The sequence below is a fragment of the Neomonachus schauinslandi genome, chromosome 3 (genome assembly GCF_002201575.2).
Source record: "Neomonachus schauinslandi chromosome 3, ASM220157v2, whole genome shotgun sequence".
Classification (NCBI taxonomy): domain Eukaryota; kingdom Metazoa; phylum Chordata; class Mammalia; order Carnivora; family Phocidae; genus Neomonachus; species Neomonachus schauinslandi.
Genome location: NC_058405.1, coordinates 36,765,604 through 36,789,182, shown reverse-complemented (window position 1 = coordinate 36,789,182; position 23,579 = coordinate 36,765,604). Strand labels below are relative to the sequence as shown.

Here is a 23,579-nt window from a genome sequence, read left to right as displayed (position 1 = left end):
CCTGGGAATTCTGAGCATTCAAATAGAATACATTCCTCAGTTATTCCTTTTGAAAATGCAGGAATTGGGGTAATTCTCTACCAATTCCCATTGGTTGAGCTATTTTCCAGGGAGTTCTTCTATTCCCCAACACTTCTGATGCATTAAGCACTTGAGCAGAACAGGCTCTGGTGGTCAGTCCTCAGTCAAGAGGACACAAAGACAGGCGGTTGGAACTAGAGCTTCTGTGCTCAGAAATGGTAGTAAGGATCTATGGGAAGTAGATGGAGCACTGACAGTGTCGGCCAGAGATAGTTAACTAAGTCCATATTGTTCATTCACATTCAAATTATATGGACCAGTGTTCGCTTCGGCAGCACGTATGCTAAAATTGGAATGATACAGAGAAGATTAGCATGGCCCCTGCGCAAGGAGGACACACAAATTCGTGAAGCATTCCATATTAAAAAAAATATATATATATGTGGACCATCCACCTGGAGATCTTTCTCCAAACTTCCTAGAACTCCTGAGCTCGGTTGGTCTGCACTGAGTAATCCGCTAGTAGGCCAGCCTTTTGGCCGCATTTGCTTTTGTTATGATTCCTGTAGAAAACTAGTGCTCCACAATTCAGAAGAGCCTTGCTCACTACTGTGCTGATTTTCTTACAGACCTCAGTGGCCTTTCAATAAAACAGAATCCGGGACCTCCTGGATTACTACCAGACAGTCTTCTCCAAACAGATGGTGGCTGTTTACTTTACACTTCCATGAATTACCACACTGCTAAAGTGTTTCCTCTATGCCAGGGTGATTGTCTCAGTGATGTGTTCCAGAGCAGCCACATGTTGTACCAGAGCCACCCCTTTCTAATTTCCCTTTGGTCCTGGTACTAAACCTGGATTACCTGCCCAGACTTCCTGTTTCCTCATGGTCATTTCCATTTTGGAGTCCCAGTATCTCTCAGTTGGAATAAACTTTTTTCATCCTGCCTAATAACATTAAAAAGAGGAAGGATGTCTATCCTTTTAGGCGATCTCTTGGCTTTGCACAAATTTGTCTATCCCTCCACAGTGACCTTCTACAGTTTCTTACCATGGGGCTATTGGGAGGAATTATATTAATGACATAAATTTGGTTCTTATATAAACTCGAAATGTACTCATGATTCTTAAAAGCCAACTTGCTAATGAATGCTATTAGTCACAAGAGGAATAAGAAGCCATGAGGATATGAGTAAATTGCTTTCTTATTCACCAAAGCTATTAGCAAAACAGAGTGACTTTTTTTCTATCAATAAAATATCAATTTTACATTAAGTGGAATATTTAAAAAATAAATACTTGTCCAGATGTTTGGTATAAATGATTTATTTGCTAAAATATTTACTGTTCACCTACTTTGTACCATCATTGTGCTGAGTGCTGGGTGGCTAAAAACAAACAAATACAGCTCCTGTCCTTAAAGAGCTTATAGTATGGAAAGGAAGAGAAAAATACAATTAAATAGCCAAATAATAAAACAATAAAAGGTATAGCAAGTGCTATTAAGAAAGGAAGAAATTGCAATGATTAAGACTAAAGAGTTACACTGAGAAGCAAACTGAGGGTTCTAGAGGGGAGGGGGGCAGGGGGATGGGTTAGCCTGGTGGTGGGTCTTAAGGAGGGCATGGATCGAATGGAGCACTGGGTGTTATACGCAACAATGACTCATGGAACACTACATCAAAACCTAATGATGTAATATATGGTGATTAATATAATATAATAAAATTAAATTTAAAATAAAAAGACTAAAGAGTTACAGAAGCCAAGCACTTCTGGAGAAAGAGTTCAGGAAAGACCTTTCAGAAGTTATATTTATTCAGAGCCCTAATGGAATCAACAGATGAAAGAGCAGGAAGGAGAGAGTTCCAGGCAGAAGGAAAATGCTGTACAAAGATTCTTGTGTTGGGAGGAGCTTGGAATAATATGGACTCTGAAAGCAGCCCATGTGTCTCAAGCATTGTACTAGACATCAGGGTAGAATGCTGTCAAGGGTCCAGAAGATGCAGGGCCTTACAGGTAATGATGAGAAATGTCAGTCTTTTCCCAAGTGTATTAAGTTTTAAGCAAGTGGATAGCATCACATCCATCATTTATGGAGGATTTAGGATTTATTCAGGAAAAACTGTGCTTTGTGCATGATCCACTGAGGAAAGTATATGAGAAAGCAGAGGGCAGAATTTGAAGCCTATGGCAGTTGTCTAAGTGAGAGGCCAAACTTTAAATTAGGAAGTCTCATTGTTTGTGACTAGTTCTCTTTGGAGTTCAACCTGATTTTTGACTCAGTATACACAGCTTGATGCATTATGGCTGTGCAAGGCCAATGCAGTGATAGTAAGCCACGTGTTCTCACTGACTAAGAAGGGTGAATACTCTTCTTCACTTCTGAATTCCATACTGGAAGTTTGCTCCAACATTGTGGGAAATGTGAATCAATGATTATTACAACTGCAATTAGAACCACTGGATTGGTGCTAAATGAATACATACTTCAATTCTTAATCTAAAACCTTGGCTTAAATAACGTTTATAAGATACAGGCAATGTATAGAGTACATGGCGATTTCTTTTTACCTAGGGCTCAGATTGATGTGAATAAATATAAATTAAATGTTCAAAGCTGTCATCATAAGGGAAATTTTCCATTAAAACAAATACATCAAAGAACAAGAAGGTACTTAAATTCCTTGGCTCATATTCTTTGTTTGGCCATGACTGACTGTAATTTTATTGTTTTCAATGGTAACTTTAAAATTTTTATTTTCAGAGTTATAAATTCATTTGATGAATAACTGTGATGACTTCATTTTGACTTCCTGGTGAACAGTTCAATATACAATGAATTTCTTAGCTATTAATGTGCAAGTTTTGCCACTGGAAATATTCATTCAAAGGGAAATTAGCATAAGGGTTTGGAATTTTCACTTAATGAATCACATATTGATTTAACAAAGCTCTTTAGCAACAACTGGTTTTTCCTCTTTCAAAGCTGCACAACACAATAGTTATAACAACTTCAATACCACATCATCTTGATCATAATATAGTAATGCAATACTTAAAGCTTTATTGGCTATACATAGACATTATTTAAAGTACATATCAATGTATATAATTTGAATTATATACATTGATATAATTTGAATATGTAGTAGATAAAATTTGAAGGTTTATTTGGCTGTAAACACCTAACAATATACTTTCCTAGAATTCTCATCTTATATTCTCTCTTCTTTTTTGTTAAAGATAGGGAAGAATTTATTGTTTTGTAAAGGACACCCTATTAAGCTTTATTCCCAGGGAAGAGAACTCAAAGATTTGAAAGTATTAAAGCATGTATCCAAGATATATGCATATGGGAAGTGAGATAAAGTTGTGGGGGACATATATGTTCTTAAATAATATACACAAAGTTGTTTGTCAAACTGAAGGGTTAGAAAGAAGAGCAGTGAATTACTGGGAAATGTTGGATCCAATAATAGTGAGATGCAGATAAACCAGTCTGGCAGTTCTGAAACTATTTTTGGAAACATTAAAGGCTCCATGAGTCTTACTTTTCTGGACAGGCTGATGCACAATGTAGACCCTTAAGCTCAATAAAATAACCCTGACCTAAACGTGGAAGCATTTTCTTAGGCTTCCTCTGTAGAATGTGTCTTTTCCCTTATGAAAACAACCATTGAAGCAGAATTTAATAGTACCTAGAATCTAAGGTAACCTATAGCAAATCTTCGGGACCTCTTCTCTGTTTATCGGGTTAGATTATTGGAAAGCATGATATAAAATAATGACTTTCCATTCTAAAAATAGTCTAGATATCGCTAAAATCATTATTTTCCAGGTTGAGAGAAAGATGCCTGAATGAGTGTAGCTATCCATTTTAGATGACATCTAACACCTGGTCTTTCACCTATTACTGGACTGGAACCTGTATGTATGGGGAGAGAAAAGGGTAATCCTTCGTGAACCTGAACAATAGACCCTGGCTTTAGGTGTTTGCACATATTTGCTATCAGTTTATCTGTATCCCTTCATTATAGAATTTGAGTTAACCAATGTATAACCCATGTGGGTAAATAGGAATGAAGAAGCTGCTAGAGATTCTCCTTATGCTGGGCTGAAGAGCAGCCTTGTGTCAAAGAAAAAATTCTTTAATAAGACAATAACATGGTCAGTCTTTTAAAAAATCTATAATGAGCTGTATATTCTGCCTCAATGGAACAATGAAGAATATATTCCCCAAAATAAGGAATGAGAAAAAGGCCATCTCTGAAAATTCTACAGAGAGTAAAAGACTAGTAAGAAAATGTTATAGGGCGCCTGGGTGGCACAGTCGTTAAGCGTCTGCCTTCGGCTCAGGTCATGATCCCAGGGTTCTGGGATCGAGCCCCGCATCGGGCTCTCTGCTCAGCAGGAAGCCTGCTTCTCCCTCTCCCACTCCCCCTGCTTGTGTTCCCTCTCTCGCTGTGTCTCTCTCTGTCAAATAAATAAATAAAAATCTTAAAAAAAAAAAAAAAGAAAGAAAATGTTATAAACAGGGGTGCCTGTGTGGCTCAGTCGTTAAGCGTGTGCGTTCGGCTCAGGTCATGATCCCAGGGTCCTGGGATGGAGCCTTGCATCGGGCTCCCTGCTCGGCAGGAAGCCTGATTCTCCCTCTCCCACTGTCCCTGCTTGTGTTCCCTCTCTCGCTATGTCTCTCTCTGTCAAATAAATAAATAAAATCTTTAAAAAAATGTTATAAACAACTTAATGAAAATACATTTGACAACATAGATGAAATGGATACATTTCTTGAAGACATAAGCTACCAAAACTCATTCAAAAAGAGAATATCTCTATGGTCATTAAACGAATTGAATTTGAACTTAAATATATTCTATCAAAAAATTTTAGACCTAGATGGCTTCACTTGTGGGTTCTGCCAGACATTTGAGAAAGAAATAATATCAATTTTACATAAACACTTCCAGATAATTGAATATAAAGGCATATTTCTGAACACATTCTGTGAGGCTAGCAATGTCCTGGCAGAAAACCAGAAAAAAAAGGAAGACAGGAAAATAATTTTATGAGCACTGATGCAAAAATTCTCAACACAATTTTGGTAAAATAAATCCAGAAATTTATCATGACTAAATGGGGTTTATCTTAGAAATGAAAGGGGTTTACAGTTTAAAAGTTAAGCAATGTAATTTGGCATATTAACGAGACTAAAAAAGAAAAATGATACGATTATCTCAATAGATGCAGAAAAGGAATTTTACAAAATCCAACCTTCATTGATTACAAAGCTTTCAGCAAACTAGGAACAGAAAGGAACATAAACTGATAAAGAGCACGTAGGACAAACCTACGGTTACCATCATACTTCATGGTGAAATGTTGAATAACTTTCCCCTAAGGTGTTTTTTTTTTTTAAGGTTTTATTTATTTATTTATTTATTTTTAAAGATTTTATTTATTCATTTGAGAGAGAGAGAATGAGAGAGAGCACATGAGAAGGGGGAGGGTCAGAGGGAGAAGCAGACTCCCTGCCGAGCAGGGAGCCTGATATGGGACTCCATCCAGGGACTCCAGGATCATGACCTGAGCCGAAGGCAGTCGCTTAACCAACTGAGCCACCCAGGCGCCCTTTAAGGTTTTATTTAATTATTTGAGAGAGAGAATAAGAGAGAGAATGAGTAGGGGGGAGACCTGAGGGAGAAACAGACTCCCCGCTGAGCAGGGAGCCCTAGGAGGGGCTGGATCCCAGGACCCTGGGATCATGACCCAAGCCAGATACTTTAGCAGGCTGAGCCGCCTGGGGGCCCCTCCCCTAAGGTTTTAAAGGAGGTGAGAATGTCCCCTCTCACTTTTTATTTTCTGAATTTCATTAGATGGCACATATCTTTTTACAATTCTGTTGAGTTATAATTAAGGCATAATTACACATATTTAAATTGAATAGTTTTATATTCTTTCACATACACAGCTTGGAATAATCACCCTAATCAAGAAAATAAGCAGATCTGTCACCCACAGACTTTTGTGCTCCTTTGTTATCCAACCCTGCCTCTCCAACCCATCTGCATGCAAACATGAAAGTACTTTCTGTCATCATAGATTAATTATGTCCTCTTGATGAATTAAACCCTTTATCATTGTAAAATGATTCTTTCAACATGGTAATATTCTTTTCTCTGGAATACCCTTTGTCTGATATTAATATGTCCACTCCAGCTGTTTTCTTTTGATTAGTGTTTACACGATAGTATATATTTTCCATCCTTTTAATTCATTTGTGGGGGTTTTTTTAGAGTTTGTTTCTTTTTTGTAGCATTTTGCTGAGTTTTTCTTTTTTTTTTTTTCTTTTTAATTCAGTGTGCTGATCTCTCACTTTTAATTGGGATATTTAGACCACAATTTCATTTGGTTATTGGTATGGTTGGTTTAAATATACCATTTTGCTGTATTTTGCTACTTGTCTTATGTGTTCTTTGTTCCCCTTTTCCTCTCTTTCAATCTTGTTTTACATAGCTAAGAAAAATTACGTTTGGTCATTCGGGTGGCTCAGTCAGTTAAATGTCTGCCTTCAGCTCAGGTCATGATCCCAGCATCCTGGGATCAAGTCCCTATTCGGACTCCCTGCTTAGCGGGGAGCCTGTGTCTCCCTCTCCTCCTCACTCGTGCTCTCTCTTACTATAGCTGTCTCTCTCAAATAAATAAATAAAATCTTTAAAAAAATTATGTTTGCTCATATATTTGCCATTTTCAATTCTTTCTACTCTGTTGTGTAGATACAGATTTCCATTTTACTTTATTCTCCTTCTGCTTGAAAGACTTCTTTTCACTTTTCTAATAGTACAGATTTATTGATGATGAATATTTTAGCTTTTGTATATCTAAAGTAAGTCTTTAGTTCATTTTTGTTCTTGAAAAATATTTTTACTGTATGTAGATTTTTAGGTGGACAGTATTTTTCCTCTAGTATTTTAATGTTGTTCCACCAATGTTTGGCTGGCATTGTATGGTTTCTGATGAGAAGTGGTCATTCTTATTTTTGTTATTCTGTATATAAAAATTTCTTTTTTTCCTGTGACTTCTTTAAAAATATATATTTAACACTGGTTATAAGAAATTAGATTATAGCTTGGTATAGTTTTCTTCATGCATTTTGTGCTTGGGGTTCATTGAGCTTCCTGGTTCTAAGGGTTTATATTTTTCATCAAATTTGGAGAATGTTCAGCCATTATTTCTTCAAATATTTTTTATGCTTCCTATTCTGATTCAGGGATTAAATTATATGTCTATGTGGCCAGCTGAAGTTATCCCATATCTCATTTATGATCAGAATTTGTTTTTTAGTCTTTTTTTCCTATGTGTGTTTCATGTGGTTAGTTTTTTTTTTTTTTAAGATTTTTGTTTATTTTAGAGAGAAAGAGTGCCCAAGCTGGGGGAGGGGCAGAGGGAGAGGGGAAGCAGACTCCCTGTTGAGTGTGGAGCCTGATGCGATATAGGGTTCAATCCCACAAGCCTGAGATCATGACCTGAGCCAAAACCAAGAGTCAGACACTTAACCAACTGAGCCACCCAAGTGCCCCTCATGTGGTTGGTTTCTATTGCTATATTTCAAGCTCAAAGATTTCCTTCAATAATGTCTAATATGCTGTTAATTCCTTTTTTTTTTTTTTTAATCTCAGACACTATTCGTTTCACCTCCAAAAGTTAGATTTGGGTTGTTTTTTTTTATAATATCAATAACAACACTTAAATATTCTCATGCTTTCTGGGGTGGCTGGGTGACTCCATCGGTTGAGTGTCTGCCTTCAACTCAGGTCATGATCCCAGGATCCTGGGATCAAGCCCCATGTAGGCTCCCTGCTCAGCAGGGAGTTTGCTTCTCCCTCTGCATCTGCCTCTCCCCCAGCTCATGCTCTCTCTCACTCACTCTCTCTCAAATAAATAAATAAATTCTTTAAAAAAATATTCTTATGCTTTCCTCCCCCTTTTTAAACATATGGAATATAGTTATAAAGGTCCCCCATTTTTGCAAGATACATTCTAAAGATCTGCTGTACAGTATAGTATCTTTAGTTAATAATATGGTATTGTACATTTAAAACATGTTAAGAGAGATCTCAATTAGGTGTTCCTACAAAGCTGAAAAAAAAGAAAGAAGAAAGAAAGAAAGAAAGAAAGAAAGAAAGAAAGAAAGAAAGAAAGAAAGAAAGAAAGAAAGAAAAAGAAGAAAAGAGAGAAAGGAAGAAATAAAGGAAGAGAGAGAGGAGGAAGGAAGGAAGGAAGGAAGGAAGGAAGGAAGGAAGGAAGGAAGGAAGATCAGTCACAAAAGAACCCTAATAAATTTTTGGAGGTGATGAATATGTTTAGTACTTTGATTGTGGTGATGGTATCATGGGTGTATGCATCTGTCCAAACTCATCAAAATATATACATTAAACATGTACATTTTTTCTACACCCCAAAATTTTAAAAATAAAAATTGAATACAAAAAAACATCCTTGACCTTTGTTGAGTGACACACCTTCATTATTTGGAAGGAGTTGTGCCTTTTAAACTTCATTAGGCAGGGCATTACTTTGCAGCAATTTTGACCCACTATCAAGACATTGTCCTTCTGAGTACTCTACCCAATAATCCCTAAGGTCCATATTTTACTGATTTCTGTACCTTAGGTGGTGGGAACAAAAATAATTCTTAACCCTGTGTGAGCCCCAGGAATTGTTCAACTTAATCCTTTCTAGGGAATCTTTCACAAGCTTCTGGTCATTTTCTCATGCATAATCTCTGATCCTGCTTAGTGTTAAGACTCAGTCAGGTCTGTGTGCAAATCTCTGAACTCTTTGTCTCTTTATAGAACTCTCTCCTCTCTGGAGCTCTTCCCTGTGAGTTCTAGCTACTATGGTAGTCAAGTGACTTACCAGTCTGGCTCTGTTCACATTTCCTTTTCTGTGCTGCAAACTGGAATCTCTCTTTCTTCAGGAATCATTGTCCACTGCTGCCTTTTGTCTAATGTCTGAAAACCAATGTTTCATATATTTTCTAGGTCTTTATTTGCTTAAGTAAAGAGGGTAACCCCATCCTCTGTTACCTCCTCATGGCTGAAAGCACAAGTTAGTATACAATATTTTTATATTTAGAGAGAATATAAACCCATTACCTTTTGATATGATTGAAAATCCTTAGCTTAGTGTTTTCTTTCTGAAATATATGTCTTGGAGATGACAGGTAGTCTTCCCAGAATGGCAATTCAATGACTGCTGTCCGTTTCTTCTGATACATATAGAGACAATTAACTTCAATACAAGGATTCACAATGTATTTCTAGGAAACGTAGAGTTCAGACTATCATTAAGAATACCATAATTTTTATGTACTCTATATAGATATAGTGTGGATGAATGTGGAAAATATATTTGTCAACAGAATCCCTAAAATATTAAAAAGCCTTACTATTTATTTTAATTGAATATGATTGGGAAAGAGAATAGGTCAATAAGTAGATAAATCTATTCAATGATTTTCTACTAATACTATTAAAATGATATGCATTTTTAAAACCATAAAAATAGAGGAAGTTAACATGCATGAAAAAGTACTTATGGACCTTAATGCCTTTATATCAATGACAGATAATGAAGTGAGGGGAAAAAAGGAGATAATAAAAGTTGAAATCAGCAAATTCATTATATATTTGATCTATATTCTGTGATTACGATCACTGAAAGCTATGTACTTATTCAATTGAATTTACTTTAGGGTGCAAGGGTCAATGGAGTTGCGGCATTTGCTAATTTTAGCAGAGGAGAACTCTGGAAAAAAATTGGCCAAGAAATTAAAGAAAATGTTAATAGAAGGAAGAATACGGTTGTTTGTTTCCAAGACTCTAATGGAAGTTATTTCTCATAGTTGTCTGAAATAAATCAACACTTTCCCTTTTTGCAAGTTTTTACAGCTCTTTAAATACAATTAACCCAGAACCAAAACATTAGAAATCATTTTTAAAGATTTATTTATTTATTTTAGAGAGAGAGAGAGAGAGAGTAAGTGTGGGGGGGGGGCAGATGGAGAGGGAGAGAATCAAGAAGACGCCCTCCTGAGCGTGGGGCCTAATGGGGCTGGATCTCAGGATTCTGAGATCATGACTTGAGCTGAAATCAAGGGTTGGACCCTCAACTCACTGAGCCACCCCGGTGCCCCTTAAATAACTTTTATTACACATTTGTGGCTCTAGTATCTCTATATTTTAGCGTCAAAGAGACCCTGAAATACAGTGGTTTTTACAACATAAAATTTAACGTCTCTCTCTCATTGGAGTTTTGAAATCACTGTTTCATCTTTGCACCTCAGAGACCCAGATGTCATCCAGATAATTACCTCACAGTCCTCTATAATGCTGTTGTTTTTATGGTTCAAATCCATATCTGGATTCCGATCACTGGGAAGAAGGAAGATTGCTTCCAGGAAGCATGCCTTCTGTCTTAAGTTCTAGATCTGTAATTAGCATACTTACTTCTGCTTATAGTCCAGTGATCAGAATTTAACCTGTGATGAGAAGGCTTAAAAATATCTAGTTAAATAGCATAGTCGAAGCCAAAATTTTATTATAATGGAAGAAGGGAAGAAATGTTGTTATATGATTAGAAGTCTCTACCATAATTCTCTATATCATTAACTTCCAAATTTATATTTCTAGTTCTGAACTCACTTTTCATTGATCATTTTATTTATACTGTTTACTTAATATCCCTACTTTTATGTTTTATAAATACATAAAAATTATGATGCCCATTTAATTTGCATCCTGCGATACTCACTGACTTTCCTATCTCTACTGATGAAAACTTCATCCCCACCTCCACCTCCCCACCCCCTTGCTCAGAAACCATTCTTTACCTAGCTAACCATGATCCAACAAAATCTAGTTGAGGAAACAGAAACCACACTAGGTCTTTTAAATCATTATTTTTATTTTTTTAAATTTTTTCTTATGTATATTTTGAAAGTAACCACAGAGGTCTTTGAAATTTTGGCCAGATTATATCAGTCCTCTGCCAGAAACCTGAATTGTCTCCCAAATTTAGACAAAGAAAAGCAGAGTCCTGATATATCCTAAAGGTACCTTCAGGACCAACTCTCCATTATCACTGGACGTTAATTACTTATTTTTTTCATCTCACGTTACTCTGCTGCACCCACACTTATATTTTTCCTTCTCCTTAGCTGTTTTTCTAACACTCCTATTCCTCTCTCCTTTGACAGTTTGGGCATTGGCTATCTGCATCATAGAGGATGTTCCTAACCTCGACAAATGAACATCTCTTTCATATTTCACCTTTCTGATAATATCTAACTTGATCCCATATTTTAAAGTCTAATTTGATTCCATATTATACTCTACCATTCTCTCTCAACATTCTCTGTTTCTCTTAACCCTGTCTCACTTCCTCTTTTATTTCATATCACTTATAAAATAAAATTTAGTTACTTACCATATTTATTGTCTATTTCAATTTATTGCCTATAACTAAAATGTAAGCTGCATGTAAGCAAGAAACTTTATCTCTATTTTATATCTCTGTTGCTCACTAGGATACTATGTATCCTAGTACCAAGAATATTGTCAAGTGATAATTCTCAATAAATATTTATTGAAGTGAAAAATAAGTAAGTGAATTTCCTGTATAGAAATTTCCATATGTATTTTTAAATTACTTCAAAGAATTGTTTCCTTTCATTTTTCTAATACAGTCCTTAGATCCAAGACAAGCTTTAGTTTTCAAATCTGAATTTCAATGAAAAACAAGCATCCACATTAGCCTCATTAACAATAGATTTGTCCTCAATGTAATGTACTCAGAACTGTTTGTATTTTCATATTATTTTGTCAACAGCTAATAGCAATTACGGAAATTTTAATACCTGAAGTTTTCTAAAGAACCTTTATGATGTACATTCCATTTCTAGAAAGGAGACATTTTTCTTTTAAAAATATGTATAGCTGTGGAAGCAAAATCAATTTTCATTAATAACTATGTAAGTAGGAATCCATTTCATTTTGTATGTCAATTTTTAATCATAACAGTCTACTGGCAGAACTTAAATCACCCCAAAACATTAATTTTCCTAACCTAAATGGAAATATCTCTAAAGATATTTTCAAAGTATTTCATTCATTCATCCAACAAACCTTCAGCAAACATTTACTGAGCTAGTTTAATACTATATTAGTCACTAGTCTAACCCATGAGGACATATCACTTTTTAAAAATGGGTCCTATATGTTGGCTAATTGAATATAATAAATAAAAATAAATAAAATTTAAAAATAAAATTAAATTAAATTAAAAGTGGGTCCTCTTGGGAAAAGAATAATGGCATTACTGAAGAGTAACATTCTACAGGAACTCAAGATGATTGGATATGAATGTTATGGGAGGATGAAGTTCCTTTCTGCAACTGTAAAGATAATGTGTTCTTCACCAAACAGAAATTTCAAGGGTAGAGCAGATTTCAGAGAAATGATGAATTTTAGTTTTGGGGTGTTAACCTTGTATTTCCTCTGAGACATTTGGGTAGATGATTTGGAATGGAAAAATAGGCTCAGAATTCAGGCAAGAGTTTTGTGATAAAAACATAATGTTGAAGTTATTATCATACTAGGAGGAAATTAAATGATACATGTAAGAATCTATAGAGAGAATAGCAACTAAGTCTGAAGGAACACTTAAATTTAAACTACAGATAGAAATAAAAAACAGTAAAGGAGAGCCATCTTTCATGATCAGAGAGTAGGAGTAGAATGAGGAAGTACACACACTTCCTCAAATTCATTAAAGATAAGTGCTGTGGGGGCGCCTGGTTAGCACAGTCAGTTAAGCTTCACTCTTGGTTTCAGCTGAGGTCATGATCTCAGGGTCCTGAGGTAGAGCCCTGCATCAAGATTCTCTCTCCCTCTCCTTCTGCCCCTTCCCACTGCTCTCTATCTCAAATAAATAAATAAATCTTTAAAAAAAGATACCTCTCTCCTTCTCCTTCTTCCCCTCCCCACCACTCTATTTTTCTCTCTCTCAAATAAATAAATAAATAAATAAATAAATAAATAAATAAATAAATAAATTTTTTGTTTATCCATCTCTTTAATATGATGATTGGAAAAAAGAAAGGATGCAATAAATTATTATTGAGTTAAAATCTTTTATACTTTATATAGCAATATGTTAAATATCTTTCAGTAACATTGAACTTATTTTTTTCAAATTTTGTCAGAAGTGATATTAATCTGGATTTTGGATTATCCCTTATGATATATTCTAATAAATAAAATGCTACAGGTAAAAGGTATAAACAATTTTAAGATTGTTGATACATATTTTCAAGATTTCCAAAAAGGTTTCACCAATTTATAGCGTCACTATCTTTTAATGCAGAAAGGCATTACAAATATTGACTATTATCTTTTTGTTTCTTTTTAGTTTAGCTAGTTTGGGTGCTAAGCCAATTTTTATTACTTCTGTTGTTGTAGTTTAATTTCTCGGACTTCTTCAGGTGGTAGAACTTTTTTTTTTCATGTTACTATCTATAAGCATTTTTCACATCCTTTGATTCAGGGAATATTCCTACCATGAAAAAGATGAAAGAATGTAATATAGCTTTCACATTAAGAAAATGTTAAGCTACATTTTTAGTTGAATAAATTATTAGTTTCTCTATAGTAAACACTGATGTGGAGAAACACAAAATCTCTGCATACATGTTATGAAATTTTAAGAGTAAGAACAAAAATCCCTGACACATTTTAATATTTGTACAACTTTTAATGTTATGCATTTATATTCTATGAGAATAGAATTAATACATTTCTTTATATATATATACATATATGTATATACAGTTGTTTGGAGCGATTCAGTAAGCCTTAAGTGTGATATGGCAATGATATCTCCTTGTTTATCATCCTTTCTAAATGTAAATTACTAATGTAAATTGTACAGTGTAAAATGTTACCAGAAAATCCAGTGAAATTAAATCTACTTAATCATTTTTGCCTGAAAGATTTAATAATGTTCAGTGGCTTTACATTTTGCTTCTACATGCTGCATCATGGTCCTGGTTTCTGAATATATGATGTAGCATTGGTTCTATGTGCCAGACACCAGTGATTTCACCATAGTATACTGAACCTAATTCGCTTACAATATGTATTCCATTCCATTAATTTTGGTGTTTTTATAAGGATTTATTCCTATGTCAATATTATTTATATAGTAATTTTTCTTTGAATCGGAATATTCAACAAAGAATTGTCACAACTATTACTTCGCATATTTTCTGATACATTACCTAGCTACATCCAAAAACCAAGCCAAAGTAAATCATATTTTTAAATTATATTACCAGTTGTTTTTAATAAAAATATACTGTTTTCTTTTTACTTTTTTTTCTTTCTTTTTGGTATTGTTGTTGTTGTTGTTTTGATTTCTTGCTTGCCAAGTCAAATTCCTCTCTAGGAAGGATTCACTCAGTGAATCTAAATTCAAGCAATAAAACGATGTACTCTCTACTCACTTCTATTTATTTGTCTATTCTCTCATTCTCACACCTGGTTTCCCAGAAAGGAAATTTAAGCAAACAGAATTACTTACATGTCTTGAAAAAAGTTTAAAAAGCCAGGCTGAGGCTTCCAGTAATACACAATATATATGTATGAATGTAGGTGTGTGTATATATGTGTGTGCATGTGTGTAATAAATTAATAAATAGATTTTCTTTTTTATTGCAAATTTACTTTTTGTAATTCTGCTCACCTTCCTGATTCGTGTTTTGACTCTGACCAATTTCTTTGTCATGTTTTACAATAAGTGTAGCTAAAAAGAGTTATACTGAAATTATAATTTAATTTTCAACTCTGTAATCTTAACCATAAGCCCAACATCTTTGACCATTTATCTAGTAATATCTGTCTTTAGTCATTCAAGGGATGGGAAAGTACAAAAAGTGGTAGCATATATACTTCATGTGGGATGGTACCTTTTCTGTTTTTCTCACCACTGTAATTTTAGCGTGCATTTGCAGTACCAAGCTCAATAAGTATTTATTCAGTAAGCACAATGAATTATTGTTCTCTGAATTGATGAGTTATAATGAGAAATTTAACATCAAGAGAAAGAGAAAAAAGAAAGAATGCCTAATTATCCAAAGCATCCCATATTTCTGTGTCCTTACCTTCTTTCTTCTCCCTCCTTTTAGCCTTGTCTCTGTCACCAAATTTGTAAGATGGCAATAGAAGCGCTATATTATAAGCATTATGTTGAGCACTATTAAATTTATTTTAGTAGAAAGAAATCATTTCTCGTAACAGTTAATCTTTTTATTTTCAAGATGATCTTCTTGGAAACCTCATCCTAATGCATGTAGCCTATCATTCTTACTGTGGATGTATTATATATCCCCTAAGGACCCTTTTACACTATCATAGGCAACACCCTTTTCCTGCAAAAACTCTGACCTGCTCTACAATTCATCCACAAACCTAATATGAAACAATGTCTAACTCAAGCTGAAATACTTTAACTGCCAAAAAATTTTTAGAGTTCCTTCCTCCAGCATATTATTCTTTAATTAGCAAAATTCCTGGTAGGTATTTATTTATTTATGCCATTTTCATTGTTAGTTTAGAGCACTTATGAAAGTAGAGCAGCTGTAGGATCTATATTCTATCAATAATTGATAGCGCTGTATGGACACTGTGAAAGATTATTGTCTACAGATAGAAGCACCTGGGGAAATGAAGCTCTGGATCAAAGTAGGCTCATTCAGATCTCTGACAGAGTAGCTAATAAAAGGGAGATGAGAGACTGGGGAAAGACTGATCTTAACTAAGCAGGTTTAAAAGCCAACAGTACTTCCATTTCAATCAGAGATTGTTAATTTCTAAGTGATACCTTTAGCATATAGCTCTGAATATAGCTCTGATTTTATCAGAAGATTATTCTAGCTAAAAAAGCATTTTCAGGAGTAATGATTTCTGCATTTCCAAAATAAATTACTGTTGCATAATATGTTACGATGTAAGTATGCCACAGTTAATCCGATTTCAAATTCTCTTGATTTTATAGACATTGCCTTCCTTCTAGCTTGTTTTTTGCTGTTTTGCCTAATGCTGCAGTAAACAATTCTATAACGTATCTACCGACTGAGCCCCCCAGGCGTCCCAATTCTGTACATATCTACTAATGAACATGAACAAGGCTTTTTTCCCCCTACATAAGAATAAAATTGCTTGGACATAGCTTAATTCAATTTTACAAGATGTTCAGTGTTCAATTTTACAAGATCATGTATATAAGAACTATAGGGAATAACATGGATGACTCATAGAAATAGAATATTGTGTGAAAAAAGAAAATTGCAGAATAACACATAAAAACTTTTAGTACAAAGCTTTACAAAAAAATAACAGTATATTATTTATAATACATACATAAGTTTAAACTATTTAAAAATGCTTAGGAAGTATAAAAATAAAATTTCTATTAGTGGTAACAGGGAGAGGCAGGGAAGAAATGGAGAAGATTGTGCAGTAAAGATACAGGCAAGCTTCTAGGGGTTGGTTAGGTGGTTGGATCAGGAGTATTTCTTTCATTATGCTTTATATCAAACATGTTATATGTACAAATACATGTATTACTTAAAAGTTAAATAAATTTATTTGATTTTTCAGTGATTTTTTCTGAAATAACACAATTTTATTTCACTATTGGTATATTGGGGACACCTATAAATGGTCCATCAGAGAAACTGTGTAGATGGATGTATAGAGTAATGTTAATAGTAATGTGTATGAAATGGCAAATTAACAAAACATGAAGAGCTGTAATGATCACAGGAGTATTTATTTGATAATGATATACAGAAAGTATTTTGTTGTCATTTCTTTTTTGAACAATGGAAATCTGTTTTGATTATGGAAAGAAACAAAGCATAAAGCCCTGTTACAACTGCTTCTTTTGTGACTCCAGAGGAATTAGAAGAGAATGCTCAAAAAGGGAAGATCTGTAAAGTTCTCCTCTCCTGGAAGATTGGCTGTGCCAAACACAGAATCCACCAAGAATACCCTAAGAATCTAGCTAGGTATCAGTTTACTAGATGGGGTGGCCAGCAACTAGGGATAGGAATGCTGGACAGGAGTTCAAATGCAGTCTTTAAGGGAGCATCCCAGAGTGTTTACTTTTTGTAGTAGTGATTTCTAAACACTAAAAAGTTTATGTGATATAATGCCTGAATAATTGTATTCAGATTTCACTGTCTAAAACCAATGTTTATTGTCTCAGTTAAGTTTTGAATACTTCATGTACTAAATAAATCTTTGAGAGTTCCTTCTACTCTTGAGCTATAAATGAAAAAATTAACTACATATTAATCTGGATCCCATGGTCTCTATTTTGTACATTAAGTATTCATCAAGTGAATTCTTTTGTAGTTCTATTATAAAAATTAAAAAGAAAAGAAAGCCGAAACTTCACTGAGAATCTTGGAGGTCTGCAAATCTCTTCCTGCCTTTACACACACACACACACACAAACACAAACACACACATACAGACACACACACAAGTAGCTCTGCCACTCAGAAGTATGTAGTAATGGCAGGTTCAGCTTATAGAAAAGATAAAAATTCAGCCTTTGGGGCTGGAAATTGCCATATATCCTATTAAGATTTTTTCTCAGCATTTTTATTGTTCTGCTCTGATGGAAAAAAAATGAGAATTACTGCCAAAGAGCAAAACTCGCCGTGTTTTTATGATCCTCACTGTGTTGCCTGTTGTTTTAATATCTATAAAATTTCAGAATCTATCCACATAAATGTAAAAGTAGAGAAAAGAACTAAGATCCTTTATATCTGGTGGGGGAGAGTTGTTTAGTTTTAAACAAACTCTATATTGAGAGCTCTATTAAGATATATAATAGAAAAGCAAATGCTTGAAGACTTTAGATACTGTTGCCAGAACTATTGCATGATCCTTTTGTTTCCTGTGAATTGGACAATGACTATGATAACTGAGTCTAGACAAGTTATATTTTTCTCTTCTATGCAACTTCAGAGTATGTTAAAATTAGAGAATAATTATATCCTATTTTTTAAAGATTTATTTATTTATTTGAAAGAGAGAGAGCCCACATGCCACTGAGCAGGGGGAAGGGCAGAGGGCGAGAAAGAATCCTCTAGCAGACCCCACTGAGTGTGGAGGAGCCCAACATAGGGCTCGATCACAGGACCTTTGGATCATGACCAGAGCTGAAATCAAGAGTCCACTCAGGCATCCCAATTATATCCTATTTATATAGCGTGTGACTTGTTCTTTTTTCCCCTGGTTTAGACACAGTTTAATTCCAAGTGTTAACCTCCTAAATCAGATCTTAGTATAAACCTGAATTTAAAACAGTTACTTCATTACCAATGAATGTATGATACCTACATGCTGCAGTGGAGGAAAAGAGTGTGGAAAACACCCTATTAGATAAATTTATGTATTTGTTTCATGTACTGGACAAGCTTCTCCAAATATTTTATTAGATTTTTCAATGCAATAATAGACCAAAAGGTTTTATCTTAGTGCATCCTTATCCTTTTCCAGAATTTTGAAGATGAAAATAGTGAACATTTGAATTAAAGCAAACTTTCACGTTGAAGGATATATAGAAGAACTTACTTTATGGGATTGTTAAAGTCAAGAACAGCACAAGACACTAACAGTCTCTACATCATTTCAAAATAATGGAATGTAATAATGTATAATGTTATCCTCAATTATCTTTTCTTCAGCACAGAACACAAATTTCATAGAAATTAGAGGAAATTTTTCCACTATATACCCACATTTTCTCCGAGAGCATACCCTAAGGGACATCAAAGCAACGTTATATTCACTCCTAGTTTCAGCCAGCTGAGGCTTGACAGGAATAATCTACTTGAAGTAATTTTCTCTGCTAACATTTTATACTTACCACTGTCAAGTAGTTATTATCATTGGCATCTGGCAGAATTTCAGAATCTATCATGTTGTCTAACACCTGCCAAGGTTTATGCATAAGACTCAGAAGTTTATTAAGAACTCAAATTAATTACTATTTCATTAATGATTTTACAATACTCGCATATACCCATCCTCTAACAGCCACATATCTTTACACTTAAAATATTTCCCCATGAAATTTTTTAAAATCTAAACACCATTGTTGAATGGCAACATATTTATTAGTCTAAAATCTATGTAACCAATTCAGGTTTCTGGTCTTGTTATATTTACTCTAATTCCAAAACAGATGGCGGGGGGAGTCATTAAAAATGACTCACACAATACAAAATTTAATTCATATATGTTGATATCTAAATATTTTATCAGTCAGTACCCTTTGTGCTATAAAATGTATTTTTAAGAAGCCAGGGTGCCTGGGTGGCCCAGTTGGTTAAGCGTCTGACTCCATCTCAGCTCAGGTCTTGATCTCAGGGTCGTGAGTTCAAGCCTCACGTTGGGTCCCACACTGGGCATAGAGCCTACTTAAAACAAACAAAACAAATGAAGAGGATATAATTTGTATTAGGTACTGTTTATTTTTAATATTTTATCTACACTGTAACCATTAGTTTTATGTTTACAACTTTTCATTCTCTAGTGAAACTGGGAATTCACACTCCACTTCATCTCCTTCTCCATATGAAAATTCGACATACAGAGTAGATTTTTTAGGATTGATGAAAATATGTGTCTTCCTTAACTTTGGCGACTGTAGGGATTATTACAAGATTATGGCAGCCTTGGATTTTGCCCTATGGAAGCTAAAAGTATCCCTGTATGCTGCTGTTAACCACACTGATTATTATATCTTTAACAATCAGTAAAGTTTTTGCTTACTTGATCTTAATTTTTACAATTTAAAGTTTTTCCCTCAACATTTTTTTTAATTCATAACAATGAAGAGAACATTGGTTATTTGGGATATTTTGTGGTTGCATACATTTGAGGATTATTTTCTCTATTTGTGTGAAAAATGCTATTGGGACTCTGATAGAGATTGCATTGAATCTATAGATAGCTTTGGGTAATCTGGATATTTTAACAATATTAGTTCTTCTAATCCATGGACATAGGATATTTCCATTTGTTTGTGTCTTCTTTAATTCTTTCATCAAAGTCTTGTAGTTTCATTGTATAGATCTTTCATTTCCTTGGTTAAACTTACTCCTAAGTATTTTATTATTTTTGATGCTAGTAGAGGATAGTTTTCTTTATTTCTTTTTCAGATACTCATCATTAGTGTTTAGAAATGCAACTGATTCTGTTGATTTTGTATCTTGCAGTTTTACTGAATTCTTTGATTATTTCCAACAGTTTTATGGTTGAATCTTTAGGATTTTCTATATACATAAGATAATATTATCTGCAAATAATGACAATTTTACCTCTTTTCCAATGTGAATGTTTTTTATTTCTTTGTCTTGCCTAATTCCTCTAGTACTTAAAGCACTATGTTGAATAAGAGTGGTGAGAATGGACACCTTTGTCTTTGTCTTGTTCCTTATTTTAGAGGAAAAGTTTGAAACATTTTCACTGTTCAGTATGATGTTAGCTGTGAGTTTTTCTGCAAGACCCCAAATAGCAAAATAATCACCTGAAAGAAGAACAAAGCGGGAGGCACCACACTTCCTGGTTTCAAGCTGTACTGCAAAGCTATAGTAATTAAAACAGTATGGTACTGGCATAAAAATAGACTTATACACCAATGGAACAGAATAGCAAACTCAGAAATAACTCCCTGAATATACAGTCAACTAATATTTGATGAGGGGAATGGGTAGTTTCTTCAACAAATGGTGTTGTGAAAACTGGATAACCATATGCAGAAATATGAAATTGACTCCTATATTATACCATTCAGAAAAGTTAACTCAAAATGAGTTACACACTTAAACCTAAGATCTGATACCATAAAACTCCTAGAGGTAACAGAAAAGAAATTCATTGACACTGATCTTGGCAATATTTTTTTTTTTTGATATGACACGAAAAGCACAAGCAACAAAAGCAAAAAACAACAAATAGGACTATATCAAACTAAAAAGCTTCTTCACAGTGAAATAAACCATCAACAAAATGAAAAGGCAACCTACAGAATGGGAGAAAATATTTACAACCATACATCAGATAAGGAGTTAATAGCCAAAATATATAAAGAACTCATACAACTCATTAACAGAGAAACAACCCAATTAACAAATGGGCAGAGGCACCGAATAGATGTTTTTCCAAAGAAGACGTCCTGGCCAATAAGTACGTGAAAAGATGCTCAACATCTCTAATCTTCAGGGAAATGCAAATGAAAATCACAGTGAGTTATCACTTCACATCTGTTAAACGGTTATCAGAAAAAGGTAAGAGACAACAAGTGTTGGTGAGGATGTGGAAAAAGGGAACAATTTTATACTCTCATTGGGAATGTAAATTGGTTCAGCCAATAGGGAAAACAGCATGGAAGTTCCTCCAAAAATTAAAAATAGTACTACAATGTGATCCAGCAATCCCACTTCTGGGTATATATCTAAAAGAAATGAAAGCAGGACATCAAAAAGATATTTGCCCTCCCATGTTTATTGCAGCATTATTTGCATTAGCCAAGATATGGAAACAACCCAAGTATATCAATGGATGAATGGATAAAGAAGATGTAGTGTATATACAATGGAATATTATTCATCTATGAGAAAGAAGGAAATCCTGCCATTTGCAACAATGTGGAGGGACCTTGAGAGCATTAAGCTAAGTGAGATAAGATGACAGAGAAAGACAAGTACTGTATGTTATCATTTATATGTGTAATCTAAAAAAGCTGAACTCATAGGAATGGGGAATGTTAGTTACCAGGCCTGGGGATGGGGAAATTCAGGAGATGTTTAAGGGTACAAACTTGCAACTAGAAGATAAAAAAGTTCTGGAAATCTAATGCACAGCATAGTGATTATAATCAACAATAATACATTATATACATTAAAGTTGTTAGGAGACTAGATCTTAATTGTTCCCACAACATAAAAGAAATGATAATTATGTGACTCAGTAGGGGTGTTAGCTAATGCTATAGTGGTGGTAATCATATTACAATATATGTATCAAATCAACACATTGTACACCTTGAAGTTACACAATATTTCCTGTCAATTGTATCTTAATAATAATAAAACAACAAAGAATGAGGAGAGCAAAAGTAACTTGGAAAGAAATTACTTGAACTCAAATAACTGGTTAGAATCAGATATTGGACTCCAAGGGGTTAACAGTCAGTGCAACCATTTAAAATCTTTGCATATTACAATCATAATGCTTTGATACTCCTTGGTATATTTAATTCTCTACATATTCAAACGTTTAAGAGATTTGGGTAAATTCGGTGAAATCACAGAATAAAGGGGGAACACAAACAAGACAGCACCTTTCACAGTTCCCTGGACTTTTTAAACTAGTTGTCTAAATAAACTCTGTAAATGCTCTATGGAAACAAAAAATTTGAATAATACAAAATACATAAACCAAACTCACCTATACTATATAGGTTAAAAAAAATAACATGGGGAGAAAACCAATAGTACACCATTGTTTTGGATCACAGGAAAATGAAAATACACATAGCTGTGCTTAAAAATAAATTCACATGAGCTGAACTTTAACATACACATACTTCTGTATAAGGTCAAAACAAATGTGATTATTTTGCAAGCTTTTCATTTGGATTTCCCATACTTTAATACCATATTCACAATAAAACTACCTCCCTCTCTATTCCTCTGTCTTTTACTCATTCTGTATCTCTTTTGTAATTTAAGAGGCATCTGTCTATCTACACACATTAATACATATATATTATTGATTTATATGTATCCTAATATATATATAAATGGTTAAAATAGGATAACCATTAAATTACCATGTATTGGGTATATAGCATTTTTCATATATAATGTATATTTCATATATATTTGAGAAATTTAATGGTTATGCAATTAAAGACCTGAATGCCCGAAAGAAAAATATGTAAATATAGAGAGGTTTGAAGATATGGTCAGTGCTGCTGACATTTTTCTACAAATTATGTCTTCGAATTTTCTTCTACTTTCTGAAGCTATTATTAACTAGGCTTTATGCTATGAGAAACTGAATCTCAGAAAATATAAGTGACTTGATACATTTTTTGAATAGTGATTACTATATTTTTATCTCATATAACCACCTAAACTACTAGTATGCATCTCCATTTATTTGGGAGTTGTCATGGTATTACTGGGTGTCCAGGAAGAAATGAGGAATGAATATATATGTGTGTGTATACACACGCACTTACATACATATACATATATATATATGCATACACACACACACACATATAGTGGAGGGGGTACAGTTTGCAATTTTGCACAATTGATCAGGATTATGTAACACCTATTCAGCAAGTGGCAGAAAAGAAATTTGAAACATCTGTTGCTAAGGTCTGAATGTTTATGTCCTCC

At 34.0% G+C, this 23,579-nt stretch overlaps 1 non-coding gene across 1 annotated transcript; it reads left to right on the top strand.

Moving 5' to 3' along the window:
* Positions 1-340: 340 nt before the first annotated feature.
* On the top strand, positions 341-447 carry LOC123324384. Its single transcript, XR_006539765.1, has one exon. It is a non-coding gene; the product is annotated as a U6 spliceosomal RNA (small nuclear RNA).
* The last annotated feature ends 23,132 nt before the right edge of the window (positions 448-23,579 follow it).